Genomic DNA, 26,771 nt, shown 5'->3' with positions numbered 1-26,771 from the left:
TAATTTTCTGGATTTTTATATATGTCTGTCATAGTTGAAGTGTACCTATGATGAAAATTACAGGCCTCTCTCATCTTTTTAAGTGGGAGAACTTGCACAATTGGTGGCTGACTAAATACTTTTTTGCCCCACTGTATATATGGGAGGCAGGCAAATGTCTTTCACTGAGCTGTGGAAAGACAGATTGACAGGGGTGAGACAATTAATTGTAATTTATCATAATGTTATTTTGTTGTTTGCAGGCGCACTGTCCTTCTGACCCTATGCAGCCAGGTTCCATCTACTTTTTAACTTTTCGCAAGTGTGGCTTGTTTGGTGTCTGCTGTGCAGGAATACCCCAACAAGTAAACTATTGATTGATGAAGGCATGTCATCCAGCAAAGGCAGCAGCGCAGTCATCAACTACATGCACCATTTCTTCACCAACTACAGAGTTGGGGAAACACAGTTGGACCTGAATTGTGATAACTGTGGTGGCCAAAACAAAAAACAAGAACAAGTTTGTGCTCTGGTATTGTGCCTGGCGGACAAATGCACAAGCTCCACCACAGTCTGAAGTACTACTTAAGTATTTTTTGGGGGTATCTACATTACTTTACTATTCATATTTTTGGCAACTTTTACTTCTACTTCATTACATTTCGAAAGAAAACAATGGATTTTTAAAACCAAATACTTTTAGACTTTTACTGGGTGATTTTTTTAGTATTTTACTGGGTGACTTTTACTTTTACTTCTGTCATTTTCTATTAAGGTATCATTACATTTACTCAAGTATGACCCTAATACTTTTTACACCACTGAACGTGGCGTGGGGTTATAGCATTTCTTTCACATGGCCCATCAATTTAGACAAGTGTGTCTGGGTAAGAGCCATCTAATATTTATAAAGTCTTTTGTATCTGGACACTTTCTGTTTACCTGGAATTTTTCCATATTGTTGGCTACTACCACTTTAAATCTTTACTACACTACTCACTGTTTAGCACATGACCTCACATGTGAATCTTTAAATAGATGGGTGGGGCTGGTTTAAGAGTGTGTGAACAATGCTGAATGGGTGTAGACAAAGGAGAGTTCTCCAGTAGGTACCAAAACATTCAAAGGCCCTTTTCTCAAAAGTGAGTTTACAAGTTTATCAACTTTCAAATCAGAATTACTTTCCCATTGTTCCTCAAAAATGCAGTGTATGATATACCATTTTGTAGCTCTGAGTCTCTACTTTTTACCAATGTAAAAAGACCCATTTAAAATGTTGCTACATAAGACCGAATCCAGGTGGTGAGTCACATTTGGTTTGCCTCCCTGTTGTGCTGTCTATCTGTCTCAGCATCTTCTCTGCAGTCACTCGGTGCTTCTTCTTGTTCTCTGTCTACCTGTCTCTCTGCTTAAGCCTTATACTTTATAAAAATAAATCTAACAACTTGGGCTATATTTTAAATCACGTGTCCCCCTGAATGAACATCTACCCTAAGTGTTACTACTACAGAGCTCCAGACTAACATTTTCCTCTGGTGTCACAACATTTTACAGTTGGGGACACCAGCCCTGAGTAATCATCTTATAAAGTCATTCTCATTGCTTTATTAAGAAGTATAAATAATAAACTACTGAGGTATTCAAGTTGTTTCATCTAACATGTCCAAGCAGGAATGCATGATGCAACATAATCCAGTGATTGTCATGAACTTTAGTTGACAACCGACTATAGTTCTTATATTTTACTGTCATAGTAGGACTCCAGAATGTCCAGATTTAGTTGTTTTGGTCAATAGAGATGAATTACATACATCTTCATGTGAACTAACTACTGTACACAGAACGATATAAACGTAACATAAAATGTTGGTCCAATGTTTCATGAGCTGAAATAAAAGATCCCAGGAATGTTCCATACGCACAAAAAGTGTATTTCTCTAAAATGTTGTGCACAAATGTGTTTACATCCCTGTTGGTGAGCATTTCTCCTTTATGGCATATTGTATGGCATATCAAGAAGCTGATTAAACAGCATGATCACAGATACACCTGGTGCTGGGGACAATAAAAGGCCCCTTTAAAATGTGCAATTTTGTCACACATCACAATGTCACTGATGTCTCAAGTTTTGAGGGAGTGTGCAATTGACATGCTAAATGCAGGAATCTCCACCAGAGCTGTTGCCAGATAATTTAATGTTAATTTCTCCAACGTTGTTTTTAGATAATTTGGCAGTACGTCCTACCGGCCTCACAACCACAGACCACATGTATGGCATGGTGTGGGCGACATTGTGAACGTTGTGAACAGAGTGCCCCATGGTGGCTGTGGGGTTATGGTATGGGCATTTTATTGTTGGCAATTTGAATGCACAGAGATACTGTGACTAGATCCTGAGGCCCATTGTCATGCCATTCATCCGCTGCCTTCACATCATGTTCCAGCACGATAATGCACGGCCCCATGTCGCAAGGTTCTGTACACAATTGCTGGAAGCAGAAAATGTCCCAGTTCTTCCATGGCCTGCATACTCACCAGACATATAACATGTTTGGAATGCCCCGGATCAATGTGTATGATCAATCAATCAATAAATCAAATGTATTTCTAAAGCCCTTCTTACATCAGCTGATGTCACAAAGTGCTGTACAGAAACCCATTGTAAAACCCCAAACAGCAAAGCAATGCAGGTGTAGAAGCACGGTGGCTAGGAAAAACTATCTAGAAAGGCCAGAACCTAGGAAGAAACCTAGAGAGGAACCAGGCTATGTTAGGTGGCCAGTCCTCTTCTGGCTGTGCCGGGTGGAGATTATAACAGAACATGGCCAAGATGTTCAAATGACGGTGTGTTCCAGTTCCCGCCAATATCCAGCAACTCCGCACAGCCATTGAAAAGGACAACATTCCACAGTCAATAACCTGATCAACCCTGTCACAACAGATACTGACTGGTTTTCTGATCCACGCCCCTATGTTTTTTAAGGTATCTGTGACCAACAGATGTATTTCTCCATAGATTAGGGCCTAATTTATTTATTTCAATTGATTGTTTTCCTTATATGAACTGTAAGTCAGTGAAATCTTTGTAATTGTTTCATGATGCATTTTATGGTAAGTTAATAAAGGTGTTCTTTGTCATGCTCCTTCCATCTAGAGCTGATGGAATGTTTAGCAGGTGTAAATGTTCTTTGTCAGGTCACATTTCACAATTAAAACAAGTGTATTTTCTTCCCCCCCCCCCCCCTACGGGTGGTTGACCTGACAGGTAAAACGTGTATGTTATTCCCCCCATAGGGGTGGTTGACCTGACAGGTAAAACGTGTATGTTATTTCTCCCCCTAGGGGTGGTTGACCTGACAGGTAAAACGTGTATGTTATTCCCCCCCTAGGGGTGGTTGACCTGATAGGTAAAACGTGTATGTTATTCCCCCCCTAGGGGTGGTTGACCTGACAGGTAAAACGTGTATGTTATTTCCCCCCTAGGGGTGGTTGACCTGACAGGTAAAACGTATATGTTATTTCCCCCCTAGGGGTGGTTGACCTGACAGGTAAAACGTGTATGTTATTTCCCCCTAGGGGTGGTTGACCTGACAGGTAAAACGTGTATGTTATTTCCCCTCCTAGGGGTGGTTGACCTGACAGGTAAAGCGTGTATGTTATTTCCCCCTAGGGGTGGTTGACATGACAGGTAAAACGTGTATGTTATTCCCCCCCTAGGGGTGGTTGGCCTGACAGGTAAAACGTGTATGTTATTTCCCCCCCTAGGGGTGGTTGACCTGACAGGTAAAACGTGTATGTTATTCCCCCCTAGGGGTGGTTGACCTGACAGGTAAAACGTGTATGTTATTCCCCCCCTAGGGGTGGTTGACCTGACAGGTAAAACGTGTATGTTATTTCCCCCCTAGGGGTGGTTGACCTGACAGGTAAAACGTGTATGTTATTTCCCCCTAGGGGTGGTTGACCTGACAGGTAAAACGTGTATGTTATTTCCCCCCCTTGGGGTGGTTGACCTGACAGGTAAAACGTGTATGTTATTCCCCCCTAGGGGTGGTTGACCTGACAGGTAAAACGTGTATGTTATTTCCCCCCCTAGGGGTGGTTGACCTGACAGGTAAAACGTGTATGTTATTTCCCCCCCTAGGGGTGGTTGACCTGACAGGTAAAACGTGTATGTTATTTCCCCCTAGGGGTGGTTGACCTGACAGGTAAAACGTGTATGTTATTTCCCCCCTAGGGGTGGTTGAACTGACAGGTAAAACGTGTATGGTATTTCCCCCTAGGGGTGGTTGACCTGACAGGTAAAACGTGTATGTTATTTCCCCACTAGGGGTGGTTGACCTGACAGGTAAAACGTGTATGTTATTTCCCCCCTAGGGGTGGTTGACCTGACAGGTAAAACGTATATGTTATTTCCCCCCTAGGGGTGGTTGACCTGTCAGGTAAAACGTGTATGTTATTTCCCCCCTAGGGGTGGTTGACCTGACAGGTAAAACGTGTATGTTATTTCCCTCCTAGGGGTGGTTGACCTGACAGGTAAAACGTGTATGTTATTCCCCCTCTAGGGGTGGTTGACCTGACAGGTAAAATGCCTCTCTTGTTTTATAAACTACTATGAAAAACATTATTAACAAACTTACTTCATGTTTTGCCATTTGAAGTTAAGTGTAGTGAAAGTGAAACTGAGTGAAATGAAAAGTCATTAGTAATGATGACTATCTCTTGCAGAATGTTCTCAATCGTGTTTATCACCACAGGAGGTTGGTGGCACCATAATTGGGGAGGATGGGCTCGTGGTAATGACATGAGCCGACTTAGTGGAATGGTATCAAATACAACAAACACATGATTTCCATGTGCTTGATACCATTCCATTTGCTCAGTTCCAGCCATTATTTGGAGCTGTCCTTCCCTCAGCAGCCTCCACTGTTTGTCAGTGTTCTTGGCCAGCTGCTTGGCAATGCATGAGTAATAACAATACAATTGTGAATAATAATTAAATAATTAAATAATAGCTTTTCTGCTTTCATCAACTTGTCTTTTTCAGTTAGACTTAAGAGGTATTCTTTGAGACAACCTCTGATGGATTACAGCATTGCAGAATGTACTTTAGTAAATTAATCTGCACTTTAATCATAATGTGAAGATCTTTGAGAAATGTGTTGGTAAAACTAAAATCATGTATACATACATTTTAAATATAATGCCCATGTTATTTTAGCCATGAAAGATCCACACTCGTATTCCTCTGCGGTGGTTCAGGGAGGTGGCACCGCATTTGCTTCCTCCGGTGAGGGACGCACCACAGTGGTCAGTGTGTGGGAGAACATCAACTACTACTACTACTACTACTACTACTACTACTACAACACCAACGCCTACATCAGCGGGTGAGCAGACCCTGACCCATGAACAGACACCACTGACTCAGTCCAACTACATTACCCAACAGACACCACTGACTCAGTCCAACTACACTACCCAACAGACACCACAACTCAGTCCAACAACACTACCCAACAGACACACTCTTTCTATATGTATTGTGAAAATCCTGCTCTGGTTCTGAGGTTCTAGCTGAGATACGGCTACAACTGGTCTCCTGTGATTGGTTGCGAAGTTGGTGAAGAGCAGGAGATGGAGCCATCGTCCAGGTGTCTGGGAAGTACAACCCTCTAAAATACATCTACACCTTGGTGTTCACCACCAACCGGGGGCTCTCTCTGTTGGCCGGCCAGCCCTTCCAAGTCTCCTTCAACTTCTACCCAGCCCACATGGGAAATGAGCTGAGGCTGAAGCGGTCGCTTCAACGGTGCCGGCATCACCTCCATTGGAGCCCACTGGGGATTGGTGTACTTGGAAGAGGCTGGAAACAGCACCTTCTCTTAATTGGAAAAAAAAGTATGTCTTGCTCTTTGGGTTGGTTCCCCGGAAACAGATTAAGCCTAGTCCTGGACCAGTTCCGATTAATGGAGATTCTCCATTGGGCATTTCCAAAATAAATATTATAGTTTGATTACATGTTAGGGTATCTGAGGAGTAAATATAAACTAATTTCGACTTGTTGAAACAAAGTTTAGGGGTAGATTTTCGGATTCCTTTCTCTGCAAGTTGAATGAGTTGATTACTCAAATCGATGGAGCCAACAAGACAGACTTTCTGGGATATAAAGAAGGATTGTATCTAACAAAACGACACTACATGTTATAGCTGGGCCCCTTTGGATGACAAATCAGAGGAAGATTTTCAAAAATTAAGTGAATAGTTAATAGTTATGTAAATGTAGGAAACCTGTGCCCGTGGAAAAATATTTTGATGTGGGGCGCCTTCCTCAAACAATTGCATGGCATGTTTTCGCTGTAATAGCTACTATAAATTGGACAGTGCAGTTAGATTAACATACCACAAGAATTTAAGCTTTCAGCCGATATAACACACTTATATGTACATAAATGTTTAAAATCCATAATATTCATGATTATTTATTTGAATTGCGCGCCCTCCAGTTTCCCGGAAGTTGTCCTGCTTGTGGGACACCTATCCTTAAGAAGTTTTTAATTAATTTTGAATGTTTAGAATATTATTGAGTATTTTCTAAATATGCACACTTTTCTTTTTGAGGTTACGCCTTTGAAGGAGAAGAGTCACATACAGGTCACATGCATTATTGAAGGTTGTATTTACCACAACAAATGAAAAGATGAGTATGTATGAGTTTATCAGAATACATTTAATATACAGTACATGAGTTCAGCTTGTTATCTTAGCGTTATACAGCAAACAAATGTTTTGTAAGGGAAGCTACCAACTGGGCAAAGACGTCAATTCAACGTCTATTCCACATTGGTTCAACATAATTTCATTGAAATGATGTGGAAACAACGTTGATTCAACCAGTGTGTGCCCAATGGGTAGTTATTGAGATAAATTCATGTTCTTCCCCAACTAAAAGAAAATAGATAACTCAACTTACATACACAAAAGTAGTTAATACAGCAATTTTGATTTATATTGACCTTTATTTTTGATAAATTAGGTCCTACATTATATATTTGTATTAATGTGTTAATTGAACTAACACATATTATGGATAGGTAGTCACAAGTGCCTCGGGGTATTTCACCTTGTCATCTGTATACAAACTTTTATTTTATCACTTTGTAACTTCTACTGATATTTATCTGGTCATCTGCAGAAAATGAAATCAGATTGTTATCCTGTAGTAACATGAACAGGTTGCCAGTGATTTAATGAAGATGTGAGTATTGTAACAGACTGCAGAAAATGAAATCAGATTGTTATCCTGTAGTAACATGAACAGGTTGCCAGTGATTTAATGAAGATGTGAGTATTGTAACAGACTGCAGAAAATGAAATCAGATTGTTTTCCTGTAGTAACATGAACAGGTTGCCAGTGATTTAATGAAGATGTGAGTATTGTAACAGACTGCAGAAAACGTTGGAAAATAATGGAGACGGAAAATGTAGAATCTCATCTGCCCCTCTAGAATTAAATGGAAAAACATGTTCTGAAACAAATATTCTACAATAAAATACTGTAGGTATTTGAGCAAACCAATGAACCAACCATCCTGTTAATGACCAGCTCCACTTGTCTTCATCAGCGTGTTAATGTTTGAAGGGAAGGAGTTCCTCTTGGTGTAATAAAACAACTGAAGATTGGGAGACTGATTTTGAGCGATTTTCGTACACATTCATACGATGTTGGTATATTATTTTAATTGTTCGGTTGTTAAATTGTATCTTTTTTATCCCTATTTCAGATCATTAATTAGTTACAATTCAAAAGAACACAATTATTATTTCCTTATAGTAATTCCTTGATACTCCCTCCCAAAGTAGCCTCGACCAATTAGAAAACAATGTCTGACTTCTCAATAGTGACTGACTAAAGGTGTTCTTTGTCATGCTCCTTCCATCTAGAGCTGATGGAATGTTCAGCAGGTATAAATGCAGTTCTTAGAGGAAGCAGTAGACTAGAAGGACCTGGCAGAGACAGAGAGACAAGAAGCTTTCACAGGTTTTGACACACATCTCAAGATAGCACTGTGGGTAACTACACAACTAACTAAATAGAAAATGTGCACTTGTATTTAATGCATAATACTGGTGTGGGAAATGTTATGAAGTTAATACTCATTATCTCTTGGTTCTTGGGCACAAACATTATGCCCTTTGGCCTCTAAATGTAAATGAAATGATCTGACTTTAAAAAAGTTTTACAGTAGCTTAGCACTGCAAGAGTGATTGTAGTAAACAAGATTAGGTTCAACTTTTTAGAGCTGTTTTATAACATTTCACATTAAGAATGGTTTGTTGTTTGTTACGTCACAATTCAAAAGGTTATTTTCTTTTCCCTCCTAGGAAACACTGACCTGACAGGTAAAATGACTTATTTGTTTTGACAAACTACTATGAAAAACATTATTAACTACATTATTTCAAGTTGTACCATTTAAAGTGAAACGGAATGAGAGTGAAATTGACTGAAATTAAAGGTCTTAAGTGTCGATGCCTCACTTTTGCAGAATGTTCTTAATCCTGGTTGTCACAATGTTCTTGGCTGGCTGCTTGGCTTTGCGTGAGTTATAAAAATACAATTCTGAATCATAATTATTAAATAATAGCTTTTGTGCTTTCACCAATTTGTCTTTTTCAGTTAGACTTAGGAGTTCTTCTTTGAGACATAAACTGATGGATTAAATCATTGCAGAATGTACTTCAGTTAATTAATCTGCACTTTATTAATAATGTAAAGATCTTTCAGAAATGTGTTGTTAAAAATAAAATGATGTATATAAATATGTATTATTAATATAGTAAATATAGTAAACATATTGGCCATGTTATTTTAGCCATCAAAGACCCCTACTCGTATTCCTCTGAGGTGGGTCAAGGACTTGGCACCCCATTTTCTTCCTACGGTGAGGGGCGCATTACGGGAGTCAGAGTGTGGGAGACCAACAACAACTATTACTACTACTACTACTACTACAATTACAACAGCAACTCCTTCATCAGTGGGTGAGCAGACTCTGACCCATGAACAGACACCACGACTCAGTCCAACTACACTACCCAACACACACTACTGACTCAGTACAACTACACCACCCAACAGACACCACTGACTCAGTCCAACTACACTACCCAACAAACACCACTGACTCAGTCCAACTACACTACCCAACAAACACCACTGACTCAGTCCAACTACACTACCCAACAAACACCACTGACTCAGTCCAACTACACTACCCAATAGACTTTCGTTCTTTCTTTCTTTCTTTCTTTCTTTCTTTCTTTCTTTCTTTCTTTCTTTCTTTCTTTCTTTCTTTCTTTCTTTCTTTATGTATTTATGTATTTATGTATTTATTCATTTGTTGTGTTTATTACATATTCAGTTTATGACCAAACAATAGTGTTATCGTATCTAACCCAGAGTACAATGTAAAATGTAATTCCTTGATTTTCGCTGATGCTATCTGCTGTCTCGGTCTGAATGTGCTTTATCAAAACACAACCAACTTGAAAAGCTTCCTCTGTTTTAGGTTGCAGCTCAGATACGGTAGCAACTGGTCTCCTGTGTTTGGTGGTGAAGGGGGCTTAAAGCAGGAGATTGAGCTGTTTAATGATGAGGCCATCGTCGAGGTGTCTGGGAAGTACAACCCAGCAGACTACATCTGCTACCTGGTGTTAACCACCAACATGGGGCGCACTCTGTCAGCCGGCATGCCCAACCAAATCTCCTTCAACTTCTACCCAGACAACATGGGCAATGAGCTGAGGCTGCTCAGTGGTCGCATCAATGGTGCCGGGATCACCTCCATCGGAGCCCACTGGGGATTGGTGGACATGGAAGGGGCTGGAAACTCCTCCATCGGAGCCCACTGGGGATTGTTGGACATGGAAGGGGCTGGAAACAGTACTCTGGAAACAGTACTGGAAACAGTAACTCCTATGTTTTAGGGGAAAAAAAGTATGTCTTGCTCTTTGGGATGGTATCCCAGATACAGATTAAGCCTAATCCTGGACTAGTTACTTTCAATGGAGATTCTCCATTCAACATGCTTTTTAGTCCAGGAGTAAACTTAATCTGGGTCCAGGAAACTGGCCTTATATGTTGGACGGATGTTTGACATAGACGCTGACATAACTGTTTTTTATTTCACTATCTGATGGGTGCTTCATGAGAATTTAAACTGAATGAATTAGAATGTTTAGATGTATTTTTGTCCTGCTTCAAGTCAGGGATCACCTCAAAAATATTCCAAATTATTCAAAACATTCAAATTCATTCAGTTTAAATTCTCATGAAGCGCCCATCAGATAGTGAAATAAAAAACAGTTCTGTCAGCATCCATTAGATAGGAATATTCAAACAGTCCTGTCAGCTTGGGTCAACATGCGTTGTTATCACAATTTCTCACAATAAAGGAAAGATTCATATGGGATTTAAAGGATTAATTATATCTTTGATTAATGGAACAATCAAATATTATGGGGAGATAATAGTGTTTCAGGGTGTTTCACCTTCACTATTTTATACACTCTGCATTTGTTATTTGTTGATCCTTTTCTGCTACATCTGCTTCTGGACATTTTAATAAAAAGCATATCTTTAATCATTATATTTCATTGTATTCCTTTTGATAAGACAATACATACAGTAGTGGCCAGAAGCTACGATAAACTAATCTGTCATCTTAACAAACCCTACCTCAATGGTGTCAATAAGGAACTACAGTGCCTTGCGGAAGTATTCGGCCCCCTTGAACTTTGCGACCTTTTGCCACATTTCAGGCTTCAAACATAAAGATATAAAACTGTATTTTTTTGTGAAGAATCAACAACAAGTGGGACACAATCATGAAGTGGAACGACATTTATTGGATATTTCAAACTTTTTTAACAAATCAAAAACTGAAAAATTGGGCGTGCAAAATTATTCAGCCCCTTTACTTTCAGTGCAGCAAACTCTCTCCAGAAGTTCAGTGAGGATCTCTGAATGATCCAATGTTGACCTAAATGACTAATGACGATAAATACAATCCACCTGTGTGTAATCAATTCTCCGTATAAATGCACCTGCACTGTGATAGTCTCAGAGGTCCGTTAAAAGCGCAGAGAGCATCATGAAGAACAAGGAACACACCAGGCAGGTCCGAGATACTGTTGTGAAGAAGTTTAAAGCCGGATTTGGATACAAAAAGATTTCCCAAGCTTTAAACATCCCAAGGAGCACTGTGCAAGCGATAATATTGAAATGGAAGGAGTATCAGACCACTGCAAATCTACCAAGACCTGGCCGTCCCTCTAAACTTTCAGCTCATACAAGGAGAAGACTTATCAGAGATGCAGCCAAGAGGCCCATGATCACTCTGGATGAACTGCAGAGATCTACAGCTGAGGTGGGAGACTCTGTCCATAGGACAACAATCAGTCGTATATTGCACAAATCTGGCCTTTATGGAAGAAAGCCATTTCTTAAAGATATCCATAAAAAGTGTTGTTTAAAGTTTGCCACAAGCCACCTGGGAGACACACCAAACATATGGAAGAAGGTGCTCTGGTCAGATGAAACCAAAATTGAACTTTTTGAACTTTTTTTTCTGAAATGTGGCAAAAGGTCGCAAAGTTCAAGGGGGCCGAATACTTTCGCAAGGCACTGTACATTTATAACAGCAAGACCGTTGAAACGCCTATCCAATAGTAAACAAGGGGAAAAAATGGATAGTTACATATTGGGATATTATTTTCCACGATAGATCATGTTGTATCGCATCAACAATATCAAACTATTATTTTTGTGCTAGTTGGCTGTCCCTGCACTAAAACTCTTATTTGTCTTCGTAGACTGTTTTCCTTCACATTTTCATTTTAAATAGGAAGCGCATTTTTGGGGGGCAATTTTACTTCCATTACTTTCTCATGCTTTCTAGTCTCTCTGCCACAGACATATAGTGAGCAATGTTTGGAACATTGAATCACAATAAAAAACAGTATATAACCACAATAAGTGTAGAATCATGAGAATCGTAATATATATCATACCAACACCATATAATTGTTATAATATGGGGCTGCATAGTGTTTTAGTTAAAGCTAAAGTCTGAGATTTGGGAAGCTGTTCAATGTACAGCTGAATACCAAAACAAGTGGTGGGGAAGGACACCACTTTGTTACGAATCACAGACTGTGTGGATGGTCTAGATTAGACAGTTTGATAGATGGGGTTTATACAGTATATGGATGGTCTATATTAGACAGTTTGATAGATGTGGTTTATACAGTATATGGATGGTCTAGATTAGACAGTTTGATAGATGTGGTTTATACAGTATATGGATGCTCTAGATTAGACAGTTTGATAGATGTGGTTTATACAGTATATGGATGGTCTAGATTAGACAGTTTGATAGATGTGGTTTATACAGTATATGGATGGTCTAGATTAGACAGTTTGATAGATGGGGTTTATACAGTATATGGATGGTCTAGATTAGACAGTTTGATAGATGGGGTTTATACAGTATATGGATGGTCTAGATTAGACAGTTTGATAGATGGGGTTTATACAGTATATGGATGGTCTAGATTAGACAGTTTGATAGATGGGGTTTATACAGTATATGGATGGTCTAGATTAGACAGTTTGATAGATGTGGTTTATACAGTATATGGATGGTCTAGATTAGACAGTTTGATAGATGGGGTTTATACAGTATATGGATGGTCTAGATTAGACAGTTTGATAGATGTGGTTTATACAGTATATGGATGGTCTAGATTAGACAGTTTGATAGATGTGGTTAATACAGTATATGGATGGTCTAGATTAGACAGTTTGATAGATGTGGTTTATACAGTATATGGATGGTCTAGATTAGACAGTTTGATAGATGTGGTTTATACAGTATATGGATGGTCTAGATTAGACAGTTTGATAGATGTGGTTTATACAGTATATGGATGGTCTAGATTAGACAGTTTGATAGATGGGGTTTATACAGTATATGGATGGTCTAGATTAGACAGTTTGATAGATGTGGTTTATACAGTATATGGATGGTCTAGATTAGACAGTTTGATAGATGGGGTTTATACAGTATATGGATGGTCTAGATTAGACAGTTTGATAGATGTGGTTTATACAGTATATGGATGGTCTAGATTAGACAGTTTGATAGATGTGGTTTATACAGTATATGGATGGTCTAGATTAGACAGTTTGATAGATGGGGTTTATACAGTATATGGATGGTCTAGATTAGACAGTTTGATAGATGGGGTTTATATAGTATATGGATGGTCTAGATTAGACAGTTTGATAGATGTGGTTTATACAGTATATGGATGGTTCAACAGTCAAAGCTGCTTAACTAGTTTTGGTGAGATAGAATGAAATTAGGAAATGCTTTTTTTATGGTCTTTGTTTTACAGAATAATTCTGTGGTTCCTTGAAACATTGTTTTAGTCCCAGTAAATCTGAGCTAATCTGAGGAACAGACATCGATTTAAATGGTGCAAAAATTATATGGATTTTTTTCTATTTGCATTTAGTGTAATGGGGATGATACTGCAATGGGATGGCTGCAAATCTTAAAGAAATGATATGTGATTTTTCTAAAATGTTAGCTTGACTACTGCTTCACTACAGTATCTCCCTGTATTGCATCACAAAGCAAAACCCTGGCAGCATTTCCAATGATGTACAGTAGGTGTTTTTGACAGGTTTCCATACTATGTACACTGAACAACAACAAAAAAGACAACATGTAAAGTGTTGGTCCCAGGTTTCACATTCCTCTAATTTGTTTTGTTTACATCGGTTAGTGAGCATTTCAACTTTGCCAAGACAGGTGTGGCATATCAAGAAGCTGATTAAACAGCTTGATTGTTATACAGGTGCACCTTTTGCTGGGGAAAATAAAAGGCCACTCTAAAATGTGCAGTTGTGTCACACAACACAATGCCAAAGATGTCTCAAGTTGAGGGAGAATGCAATTGGCATGCTGACTGCAGGAATGTCCACCAGCGCTGTTGCCAGAGAAGATAATGTTAATTTCTCTACCATAACCGTCTCCAACACCATTTTAGAGAATTTGGCAGTACTTCCAACCAGCCTCATAACCGCAGACCACTTGTAACCACGCCAGCCCAGGACCTCCACATCTGGCTTCACCCACTGAGGGATTGTCTGAGACCAGCCACCCAGAAAGTTGATGAATCTGTGGGTCTGCACAACCAAAGAATTTCTGCACAAACTGTCAGAAACTGTGTCAGGAAAGCCAACCTCCAACATTGTTTTTAGATAATTTGGCAGTACTTCCAATCGGCCTCACAACAACAGACCACATGTATGGCGTCATGTGGGCGAGATTATGAACGTTGTGATCAGAGTGCCCCATGGTGGCGGTGGGGTTATGGTATGGGCAGGCATAAGTTATGGACAACGAACACAATTGCATTTTTATCGATGGCAATTTGAATGCACAGTGATACTGTGACGAGATCCTGAGGCCCATTTTCGTGCCCTTCATCCGCTGCCTTCACCTCATGTTTCAGCATGATAATGCACGGCCCAATGTCGCAAGGATCTGTACACAATTCTTGGAAGCTGAAAATGTCCTAGTTCTTCCATGGCCTGCATACTCACCAGACATGTCCCCCATTGAGCATGTTTGGAATGCTCTGGACCAGGGTGTACGAAAGCGTGTTCCAGTTCCCGCCAATATCCAGCAACTTCGCACAGCCATTGAAGAGGAGTGGGACAACATTCCACAGGCCACAATCAATGGCCTGATCAACTCTATGTGAAGGAGATGTGTCGCGCTGCTTGAGGCAAATGGTGGTCTCATCAGATACTGACTGGTTTTCTGATACCCACCCCTACTTTTTTAAAGGTACCTGTGACCAACAGATGCATATCTGTATTCCCAGTCATGTGAAATCCATTGATTAGGGCCCCCCCAAAACAATTATTGACTGATTTCCTTATATGAACTGTAACTCTGTAAAATTTTCTTAATTGTTGCATGCTGCATTTATATTTTTGTTCAGTGTAGCAGACTCGTAGCTAGTTAAACAATGAACCATAATCCCAACTCATGACGTCACCAACCTGGCTCAATGTTAGCTAGCCAAGCAAATGGCTATGAGATACGAATAATAAGAGCATACACGTAATGTTAGCTAGCGAGCCTGCCAGCTAACATTAGTTAGCTAACAGTACACTGACTTGAAATGGAACCACTTTCTTTCTTACCCGTATACATGGACGCATCTCCTGTCAAGGATGCCATGATTGCCCTTAGTTTGAAAATGTAATCCGGAGACATGTGTTTTCTCCATCTCCTTAGCTATCATACTCAAGTTTCAGAGAGTGGAGAGCAACACACAAGCAGTTTTACTATGCGATACATTAAAAAAAAAGCTGCATTAGCCAGGATTACCAACACATACTGATCAGCTCAATAGACAGTGCTATATGGCAGACCAATTCAAACTCATCTCTCGGCATGTCCAGCCCACTCATTTTTCTCAGCGGCTAGCAAGAAGACTACTGTCTTTTTCTGTGGCTAAACCAACTAGGCTCATAATTTAACAATTGTATTCGTATTTACAGATGGCATACAGGTTTGTTATTAAGGCACATGAAAGTTCACATGTTCGAGAAGGCATTTCTGCCAAAAAAACGCATGATAAAAAAAAAGTTTACATTCAAACGCCTGTCCTGTGAAGTAGTGACCCGCAATATAGGACAAGTTTCCTGAAACGGGTCACATATATGAATATATTATTCGTATGTGATACTTTTATTGAACAATCAATAAGAGAATGAACTGTAATGTTCTTCATCAGCCCTGTTTCTTAGCCTTGTATTGTACCACCATCTAGTGTGGGACAACATTACTGTCCAATCCATTTTAATACTGGAGTCAAAGCTTTGATCTCCATCTTCAGAAAAATAGAATAGGTTATTAGCCTATGCAAAATGTGTATATAATGCACATAAAATATACAGGTCGAACAGACTGGAAATCTGTATAAAAGTAATGGGATTCAGCAAATGACAAACTCTTCCCTTTATCAGAACTAATTGTGCCCCTATGATAAGGGTACAATTAGCCATGTGATACAAGGTATGAACAATATAAAATGTCTGATCTTCATAATGTGTTTAATTTGTTTAATCAACAAAGCGGTATTGATTCCCTCCATGAATTCTGATGGCAGTTATTGTGAGAAAGATGGTAAAAGCCACTGCCAAAGTGATTTCAATAAATTATTACATCAAACTTGGACACAAATATGTTTGTTGTAGTTAGGACATCACTCTCCGCAACTGGATCCTAAACCACCTGAGGGGTAGACCACAGGCTGTGAGGATTGGCAACAACACCTCCTCTACACTGACTCTTAACTCAGGGGCCCCCCAGGGGTGTCCTCAGTCCTCTGCTGTCCTCCCTGTTCATCCACAACTGTGTGGCTTTGCACAACACCAACTCCCTCATGAACTTTGCTGATGACAACACGGTTATAGGCCTGATAACCAACGACAACGAGTCAGCCTATAGGGAGGAGGTAAGTGAGATGGCATTGTGGTGTCATGACAACAACCTCTCCCTCAAAGTCAGCAAAACAAAGGAGTTGATTGTTAAGTTCAGGAAGCAGAGGTGGGAACATGTCCCGATCCACATCAACTGGACTGCAGTAGAGAGAGTCACTAGTTTTAAGTTCCTCACCATCCACATCACTGAGGACATGGACCAACACCACCACCATTGTTGTAGGCGTTATCACAGTGTGCGTCGCTGCTCCTTCCATCTTCAATATCAAACTACCGCTTTTGGATCATGGCCCTCTGAATTAAGAAAAACTCTAATCAATGGAAGGTGGAAAACTCTAATCAATGGAAAGTGGAAAAAATAGCCATGGTCTTTCCTGAGTAGGCAACAAGACTTCTGCGGAACTCTGTGAATTTGTGAAACAACTAGTTTTTGTTTATTTTAGATATTAATCTAGGACCTGTCTGAATGTTATTCTGTCGTCGTATAACAAAGCCTACTGTATGTAGGCAAAGTCACTGAGTTGAGAGTGGTTGCATAAAGAGGAACTTATTTTTGATGGTAGGGAAATCGGCCTGCCAAAAAGTATTGCCTTTTCATGCCCGCATGGTTGGTAATGTTTTGCATAGGGTGCTGTATTTCAGAGGACCCGAGCAGGAGTAATCTACAGCCAAAGACTGAAGAGAGACCAAGCCAGTAGAATGCTGCTTGTAGTTTTGAAACTGAGGTAAAAGTCGAGTAACTGCAGTCGGCTGTCTTATTTCGGACGCAATAATTGCTGCATACTGCAGATATACTGGATTCTAACTGCAGTTATACTGCACTCTGACTGCAAACTTTTTTCATAAGGGCAATGACAGCAGGTGGAGTCTTACTTCTAAAGGAGTGCATAATGCAGGTTAGCTGTGCATTATTAATTTACTAAACTGTAGTCGCACCTTTGCTCAAACAGATACTGTACAGTGTGCCTTCTGGTCAAACAGAACAGTGTGTGTTCAGTTAAGGACTGTCTAGACCTGCTGGGGCATGTCCAATAAGGACCAGAGTCCTGGCCTAATGTACCATCGCTAAATCAGACAGTTGTTGATGTAGTTTTCAATCATTGATTAGTTACTACTCTCTCCAGTTAGAAACTCGATATTCATCACCATGTCCTCAGTGTGACAGTAATAAATGTGTTATGTGGTTATGTCTAATCTGAACCAGCAGATGGCAGCATATAGACAGACAAAGATCATGGGGAGAGGCAAAGGAAAATGTGAAAACAGCTGAAGGCTTAACTACAACTTTTATATAGTCTTAACAACCAACATAACAGACGATGTAATTACATCAAAACATAATATTATACACGTGTTAATACTGTTAAGAAATGTAAGTATGGACACTTAAGTTCACCCTGTAACAAACTGAAGGGGAGGGCCAGGGACAGGTTGAGAGAGCAGTGGGGAGAGGCATTGTGTGTTAATACAAGGCTCCTATCTGGGAACCCTCCTCATCACAAATAAATAAATGCAAAACAGGACTTAATCAAATCATTCATAAGTGACTTGTGTTTGACTGCGCTACATCTTGTGACCTTGTTATTTAGAATATTCATAATGATCTTTTTTTGTTTTAAGTCCGCTATACATCCAAATGTTATGGAGGCCAAAATATCACTGGGACACTCCATAGTAATCTTCATCAAAAGCACATCCACTTTGTTGTATGCATTGTTCATTTATGATTATATAATGGGTGGGTCTAATTCTGAATGCTGATTGGTTAAAACCGCATTCCAGCCTTAAAACCCCATTAAAGCCGGTGTCTATTCCACAAGTTACCACCGGCTAAATCTATAACGTTAAAATGCCTATTTACTCTGTTCCATTTGCCTGCGCAATCCACTGTCTCATCAGCCCAGCCAGGCAATTTATAAACTTGTTCACCACTATAAAAGGCATCTAGACATTATCTCAAGTTTCTTTTAGACTAACATTTTGTTTTCAACAGCGGAGATTTGTATAAACCTTGGGGTCTGTCTCTCCAACATTTGCAACATTGTTTCAATATTCAAGCTGTCTCATAGTAATGAAAATGTCGGAAGGAGACAGACAGGCAGGCCACATTTCTCAGCCAGTCGAAATCATGAATCAGTTGGCATAATTTTTATGGATATAAACAAAGAAATGTAAATAGAAAGCAGGTCAAACGAAACAAAGTGCAACTAGTATGTAGTTTTTCCAGCTTCAGTTTGATGTGATTATGTTAGCTGTGTTGTTGGCTAGCTCCTCTGAACAACAATGTCCTGACAAGAGAGCACATTTCCTATGCCAGGTGAAATTGCGGCTTATTAGCTCATTGTTATGGATGTATCCAAATGTCACTAGAAAACTACGTTATCAAATGCAAATTCAGGTACTTTCTGGCTGCACTGTTTGATGTGACTGAAAGTTAGCCATAGTTGGCTAGCTAGCAAGCAAGGGATGAGAACGTTGCCAGCCAGTATGGCAATAGAACATTTAGATCGAACGATTGGGTCGCGTCCATAGATACAGAACAAAAAGACTGAACCGATAGAACGAATGACCAACTGGCATGGGTAGCAACCCTAGATTTGTGTTGGGACTATATATTGTGGAAGGATAAAATAGTATGAATAAATGAATCAAAATAACATTTTAAAAAATTATTTGAATATGTTGGTAACCCGTTCTATAAAAGTGATAGTTGGTGTTTGGAGGATATTTTGCCCCCATGTGGTAAGGGTAGGTAACAACACATTCAACAAGCTGATCCACAACATGGGGGCCCCGCAGGGGTGCGCGCTCAGTCCCCTCCAGTACTCCCTGTTCACTCATGACTGCATGACCAGGCACGACTCCAACACCATCATAAAGTTAGCCGATGACACAATAGTGGTAAGCCTGATCACCGACCACGACGGGACAGCCTTTAGGGAGGAGATCAGAGACCCGGACGTGTGGTGCCAGGACAACAACCTCTCCCTCAACGTGATCAAGACAAAGGAGATGATTGATGATTGTGGACTACAGGAAAAGGAGGACCGAGCACGCCCCCATTCTCATCAACGAGGCTGTAGTGGAACAGGGGCGGCAGGGTAGCCTAGTGGTTAGAGCGTTTGACTAGTAACCGGAAGGTTGCAAATCTGTCATTCTAACCCTGAACAGGCAGTTAACCCACTGTTCCTAGGCCGTCATTGAAAATAAGAATTTGTTCTTAACTGACTTGCCTAGTTAAATAAAGGTACAGTGCCTTGCGAAAGTATTCGGCCCCCTTGAACTTTGCGACCTTTTGCCACATTTAAGGCTTCAAACATAAAGATATAAAACTGTATTTTTTTGTGAAGAATCAACAAAAAGTTGGACACAATCATGAAGTGGATCGACATTTATTGGATATTTCAAACTTTTTTAACAAATCAAAAACTGAAAAATTGGGCGTGCAAAATTATTCAGCCCCCTTAAGTTAATACTTTGTAGCGCCACCTTTTGCTGCGATTACAGCTGTAAGTCGCTTGGGGTATGTCTCTATCAGTTTTGCACATCGAGAGACTGACATTTTTTCCCATTCCTCCTTGCAAAACAGCTCGAGCTCAGTGAGGTTGGATGGAGAGCATTTGTGAACAGCAGTTTTCAGTTCTTTCCACAGATTCTTGATTGGATTCAGGTCTGGACTTTGACTTGGCCATTCTAACACCTGGATATGTTTATTTTTGAACCATTCCATTGTAGATTTTGCTTTATGTTTTGGATCATTGTCTTGTTGGAAGACAAATCTTCGTCCCAGTCTCAGGTCTTTTGCAGACTCCATCAGGTTTTCTTCCAGAATGGTCCTGTATTTGGCTCCATCCATCTTCCCATCAATTTTAACCATCTTCCCTGTCCCTGCTGAAGAAAAGCAGGCCCAAACCATGATGCTGCCACCACCATGTTTGACAGTGGGGATGGTGTGTTAAGCTGTGTTGCTTTTACGCCAAACATAACGTTTTGCATTGTTGCCAAAAAGTTCAATTTTGGTTTCATCTGACCAGAGCACCTTCTTCCACATGTTTGGTGTGTCTCCCAGGTGGCTTGTGGCAAACTTTAAACAACACTTTTTATGGATATCTTTAAGAAATGGCTTTCTTCTTGCCACTCTTCCATAAAGGCCAGATTTGTGCAATATACGACTGATTGTTGTCCTATGGACAGAGTCTCCCACCTCAGCTGTAGATCTCTGCAGTTCATCCAGAGTGATCATGGGCCTCTTGGCTGCATCTCTGATCAGTCTTCTCCTTGTATGAGCTGAAAGTTTAGAGGGACGGCCAGGTCTTGGTAGATTTGCAGTGGTCTGATACTCCTTCCATTTCAATATTATCGCTTGCACAGTGCTCCTTGGGATGTTTAAAGCTTGGGAAATCTTTTTGTATCCAAATCCGGCTTTAAACTTCTTCACAACAGTATCTCGGACCTGCCTGGTGTGTTCCTTGTTCTTCGTGATGCTCTCTGCGCTTTTAACGGACCTCTGAGACTATCACAGTGCAGGTGCATTTATACGGAGACTTGATTACACACAGGTGGATTGTATTTATCATCATTAGTCCTTTAGGTCAACATTGGATCATTCAGAGATCCTCACTGAACTTCTGGAGAGAGTTTGCTGCACTGAAAGTAAAGGGGCTGAATAATTTTGCACGCCCAATTTTTCAGTTTTTGATTTGTTAAAAAAGTTTGAAATATCCAATGAATGTCGTTCCACTTCATGATTGTGTCCCACTTGTTGTTGATTCTTCACAAAAAAATACAGTTTTATATCTTTATGTTTGAAGCCTGAAATGTGGCAAAAGGTCGCAAAGTTCAAGGGGGCCGAATACTTTCGCAAGGCACTGTATATTAATTACCTGCAGTAAACAGGCTTTGTATTAGTCAATACTTAATCCTGCCTGAGAATACATTTTAGATTTAACACAATAATTAATAGGTATAACCTCCATTGGCTGTAGTTATAAGTCTCTATATTTCAGATGATTACTATAAAGCCTTGTTAGAATCACACAGGTCCAGAGGAACGTAAAGGTTTAAAAACATTTTTTTAAGCATTATCCTGATTTCCTATGTGTCCAGCAAGAGACATCTTGATGATGCCTGGATTACGTGCTAAACTTGCATTATCATGGTGCATTGCAGAATAGGTTATAGTTAGAAGATGTAATGTACAAGGCCCAGGATAAATAACAGTGTTAAATGTAATCATACTACAACACCATAGTACAGACAATACCCCTGTTTCCCTATAACTTCAGTTTTGATCATTATTGGTTATTCATTATTGACAATAAATCAAATCAAATCCAATCAAATTGTATTTGTCACATATACATGGTTAGCAGATGTTAATGCGAGTGTAGCGAAATGCTTGTGCTTCTAGTTCCGACAATGCAGTAATAACCAACGAGTAATCTAGCTAACAATTCCAAAACTACTACCTTATACACACAAGTGTAAAGGGATAAAGAATATGTACATAAGGATATATGAATGAGTGATGGTACAGAGCGGCATAGGCAAGATGCAGTAGATGGTATCGAGTACAGTATATACATATGAGATGAGTGTGTAAACAAAGTGGCATAGTTTAAAGTGGCTGGTGATACACGGTACAGTATATACGTATACATATGAGATAAATAATGTAGGGTATGTAAACATTATATTAAGCAGCATTGTTTAAAGTGGCTAGTGATATATTTTACATAAATTCCCATCAATTCCTAATATTAAAGTGGCTGGAGTTGAGTCAGTGTGTTGGCAGCAGCCACTCAATGTTAGTGGGGGCTGTTTAACAGTCCGATTGCCTTGAGACAGAAGCTGTTTTTCAGTCTCTAGGTCCAGCTTCTGGATGATAGCGGGGTGAACAGGCAGTGGCTCGGGTGGTTGTTGTCCTTGATGATCTTTATGGCCTTCCTGTGACATTGGGTGGTGTAGGTGTCCTGGAGGGCAGGTAGTTTGCCCCCGGTGATGCGTTGTGCAGACCTCACTACCCTCTGGAGAGCCACACTGTTGTGGGCGGAGCAGTTGCCGTACCAGGCGGTGATACAGCCCGACAGGATGCTCTCGATTGTGCATCTGTAGAAGTTTGTGAGTGCTTTTGGTGACAAGCCAAATTTCTTCAGCCTCCTGAGGTTGAAGAGGCGCTGCTGCGCATTCTTCACGATGCTGTCTGTGTGGGTGGACCAATTCAGTTTGTCTGTGATGTGTACGCAGAGGAACTTAAAACTTACTACCCTCTCCACTACTGTTCCATCGATGTGGATAGGGGGGTATTCCTCTGCTGTTTCCTGAAGTCCACAATCATCTCCTTAGTTTTGTTGATGTTGGGTGTGAGGTTATTTTCCTAACACCACACTTGTTTAGCTATTCAGTACATCCATAATTCACTATCCATAATTCACTACATAACTATATATCAAATATGTATTATCCTTCTCCACAATTAAACAATGATGTGTTTCATGATGTGTGCATTGTTGACATTGTTGACATTAGATCTTACTTTACATGTGTTGGTATAAGGCTATACTTATATGTAAGGCAATGAACTTGAATTTTAGTGATGTGTGATTTGCGTCAACAGAGGGAAGGATACGTCACAGAGTACATGTACGTGCTCATCTTTCACTTCTCAACCTTGTCAATTATAATCATGGAACAGTAATGTCTTTGGAGTGGAACAATTGTGTTTTTGGAGCATTTTTTATTTTTTTATTTAACCTTTGTTAAACTAGGCAAGCCAGTTAAGAACAAATTCCTATATTTGACGGCCTACACCGGCCAAACCCGGACAACGCTGGGCCAATTGTGCGCCGCCCTATGGGACTCCCAATCTTGGCAGGTTGTGATACGGCCTGGATGATTGAAAAAGAAATGAAACTAGCAGAATTATATTTGTTATCACGAGCAGAAGGTCTTTAATGGTCTCTGGAGCAGCTGATATAGAAGAGAGGAGGATGGAGAGAAAGGATGGGTCTGGAATCACTGTCATTTCCTCTTTCCTCTTTCTCTGGAACAAGCCCAGATCCCCGTAATTTGCTTGAAGACAAGAGGCAAGAAAAGTGGCCGCAGATCGGGCTGCCCCTGCTGAGAATCCATGGATAAAACTCCCAAGGCCATCCGTTCTTCTTGCTAACGTGCAATTATTGGAAAATAAAATTGATGACCTATGATTAAGATTATCTTACCAACGGGACATTAAAAACTGTAATATCATATATGTATGTAACATACACTGCTCAAAAAAAGGGAACACTGAAATAACATCCTAGATCTGAATGAATAAAATATTCTTATTAAATACTTTTTTCTCTACATAGTTGAATGTGCTGACAACAAAATCACACAAAAATTATCAATGGAAATCAAATTTATCAACCCATGGAGGTCTGGATTTGGAGTCACACTCAAAATTAAAGTGGAAAACCACACTATTGTCTTGCATTAGGAGGAACCCAGGGCCAACCGCACCAGTATATGGTCTCACAAGGGGTCTGAGGATCTCATCTCGGTACCTAATGGCAGTCAGGCTACCTCTGGCGAGCACATGGAGAGCTGTGCGGCCCCCCAAAGAAATGCCACCCCACACCATGACTGACCCACCACCAAACCGGTCATGCTGGAGGATGTTGCAGGCAGCAGAACGTTCTCCACGGCGTCTCCAGACTCTGTCACGTCTGTCACGTGCTCAGTGTGAACCTGCTTTCATCTGTGAAGAGCACAGGGCGCCAGTGGCGAATTTGCCAATCTTGGTGTTCTCTGGAAAATGCCAAACGTCCTGCACGGTGTTGGGCTGTAAGCACAACCCCCACCTGTGGACGTCGGGCCCTCATACCACCCTCATGGAGTCTGTTTCTGACCGTTTGAGCAGACACATGCACATTTGTGGCCTGCTGGAGGTCATTTTGTAGGGCACTGGCAGTGCTCCTCCTGCTCCTCTTCGCACAAAGGCGGACGTAGCGGTCCTGCTGCTGGGTTGTTGCCCTCCTACGGCATCCTCCACGTCTCCTGATGTACTGGCCTGTCTCCTGGTAGTGCCTCCATGCTCTGGACACTACGCTGACAGACACAGCAAACCTTCTTGCCACAGCTCGCATTGATGTGCCATCCTGGATGAGCTGCACTACCTGAGCCACTTGTGTGGGTTGTAGACTCCGTCTCATGCTACCACTAGAGTGAAAGCACCACCAGCATTCAAAAGTGACCAAAACATCAGCCAGGAAGCATAGGAACTGAGAAGTGGTCTGTGGTCACCACCTGCAGAACCACTCCTTTATTGGGGGTGTCTTGCTAATTGCCTATAATTTCCACCTGTTGTCTATTCCATTTGCACAACAGCATGTGAAATGTATTGTCAATCAGTGTTGCTTCCTAAGTGGACAGTTTGATTTCACAGAAGTGTGATTGATTTGGAGTTACATTGTGTTGTTTAAGTGTTCCCTTTATTTTTTTGAGCAGTGTATATCAATATGTTTCACCGAGACATGGCTAAATGATGATACGGATAATATAGAGCTGGAGGGATTTTCCATGCACCAGCAGAACAGAGAAGCTGTTCTTATGATACCTTATGGTAAGCTGTAGACCACACTATCAACCAAGAGAGTTCTCATCTATATTATTCGTAGCCGTCTATATACCACCACAGAACGAAGCTGGCACTAAGACAGCTCTCAACCAACTCTATAAGGCCATAAGTAAAGAAGAAAATGCTCACCCAGAAGCGGCGCTCCTAGTGTTCTGGGACTTTAATGCAGGCAAACGTATAGGTGGTAAGAGTAGGCAACAATATGTCTGCCACGCTGATCCTTAACACTGGGGCCCCTCAGGGGTGTGTACTTAGTCCCCTCCTGTACTCCCTGTTCACCCACAACTGTGTGGCAAACCATGACTCCAACACCATCATTAAGTTTGCTGAGGACACAACAGTGGTAAACCTGATCACCGACAACAATGAGACGGCCTATAGGGAGGAGGTCATGGAATTGGCATAGTGGTGCTCGGACAACAACCGCTACCTCAATTTGAGCAAGACAAAGGAGCTGATCGTGGACTACAGGAAAAGGCGGGCGGAACAGGCCCCCATTTAACATCACCGATTTACATTGACCCCCCCTCCCTTTTGTACACTGACGCTACTCGTTGTTTATTATCTATGCATAGTCACTTCACCCCTACTTCACCCCTACCTATATGCACAAATTAACTCAACCTGAACAATGAAGTGGGGGAAGGGGGGCTGTCAATGTGTTGACACCTACCTGTAGATGCACTACACCCCAACCAAAGGGCTCAATGTGTTGACACCTACCTGTAGATGCACGACACCCCAACCAAAGCATCTTGTCTGCTCAATGTGTATATTGATGTTTTTATATTGTTGTGATTGGTGTTTTATGTTGTCAATGTGTCTTTGTATAAAACGTTATGTGCTGCTATTTTGGCCAAGTCTTTCTCTTAATAATTTTTTATCTCAATGAGAATAATTTGGTAAAATAAAAAATATAAACAAATGGGAATTTCGAATTCATCTGGATTTTGGCATATTCATGTAATTGGTGTTTTGTTTAGTGTATATCTTTTTTAAATTCCTATCAGTGGTGTGCATTCATGGATGCCAAGGGCAACCAGGCTTCCCCCCAAAAAATCCAAGAAAGAAAGATATAAAATAATGAATATTTTGTCTGTCTGTGTTCCCTAATTTTGAAAGTTTTGCTGATGGTGTATCATCATCAAGCCTAAACACTATTTTCTTTGAAGGGAAGACGTGGTGCTTTTGAAATACTTTAATTTGTCTCTTTCATTATTCTCTTTTCAGTTCTCTCGTTTCATTTGTCTCTGTTGTGTATTGTTCTTGTATGAGTAAGGTATTCCTTTGCAATCTGTTAACATGTTGTGAATCAGTGTACTGCTCTCTTAGTCTGCACAGTGGGCAGAGAAGCCTGATGGTCTAGACTGGATACACTTCAGAACACTTTGCTCTTTTCTTCCTGTACAACTTTAGATAATGTTACGCATATTATTGGCCTATAAAGTGGATTGGGGTTCAAAGTGTTGTGTGACAGAGTTTTTAGCATGTCCTCATTCCTGTGTGTGTGTGTGTGTGTGTGTGTGTGTGTGTGTGTGTGTGTGTGTGTGTGTGTGTGTGTGTGTGTGTGTGTGTGTGTGT

At 40.6% G+C, this 26,771-nt stretch overlaps 1 long non-coding RNA gene and 1 pseudogene across 2 annotated transcripts; both read left to right on the top strand.

Annotated features, from left to right (window-relative positions):
• Nucleotides 1–4,687: 4,687 nt before the first annotated feature.
• Nucleotides 4,688–5,865, top strand: LOC139396945 (zymogen granule membrane protein 16-like; annotated as a pseudogene).
• A 2,062-nt stretch (nucleotides 5,866–7,927) lies between these two features.
• LOC139396947 (uncharacterized) lies at nucleotides 7,928–8,986 on the top strand. 2 transcript variants are annotated; one of them, XR_011630883.1, is made up of 4 exons: nucleotides 7,928–8,045; nucleotides 8,362–8,379; nucleotides 8,526–8,578; nucleotides 8,853–8,986. It is a non-coding gene; the product is annotated as an uncharacterized lncRNA (long non-coding RNA). The 2 variants fall into 2 exon arrangements; XR_011630882.1 differs by having other exon boundaries at nucleotides 7,945–8,049.
• The last annotated feature ends 17,785 nt before the right edge of the window (nucleotides 8,987–26,771 follow it).

The sequence above is a fragment of the Oncorhynchus clarkii genome, unplaced genomic scaffold, assembly GCF_045791955.1.
Source record: "Oncorhynchus clarkii lewisi isolate Uvic-CL-2024 unplaced genomic scaffold, UVic_Ocla_1.0 unplaced_contig_7868_pilon_pilon, whole genome shotgun sequence".
Taxonomy (NCBI): Eukaryota; Metazoa; Chordata; class Actinopteri; order Salmoniformes; family Salmonidae; genus Oncorhynchus; species Oncorhynchus clarkii.
The sequence above is the reverse complement of the archived record's forward strand: the minus strand, read 5'-3'. Positions and strand labels throughout refer to the sequence as shown.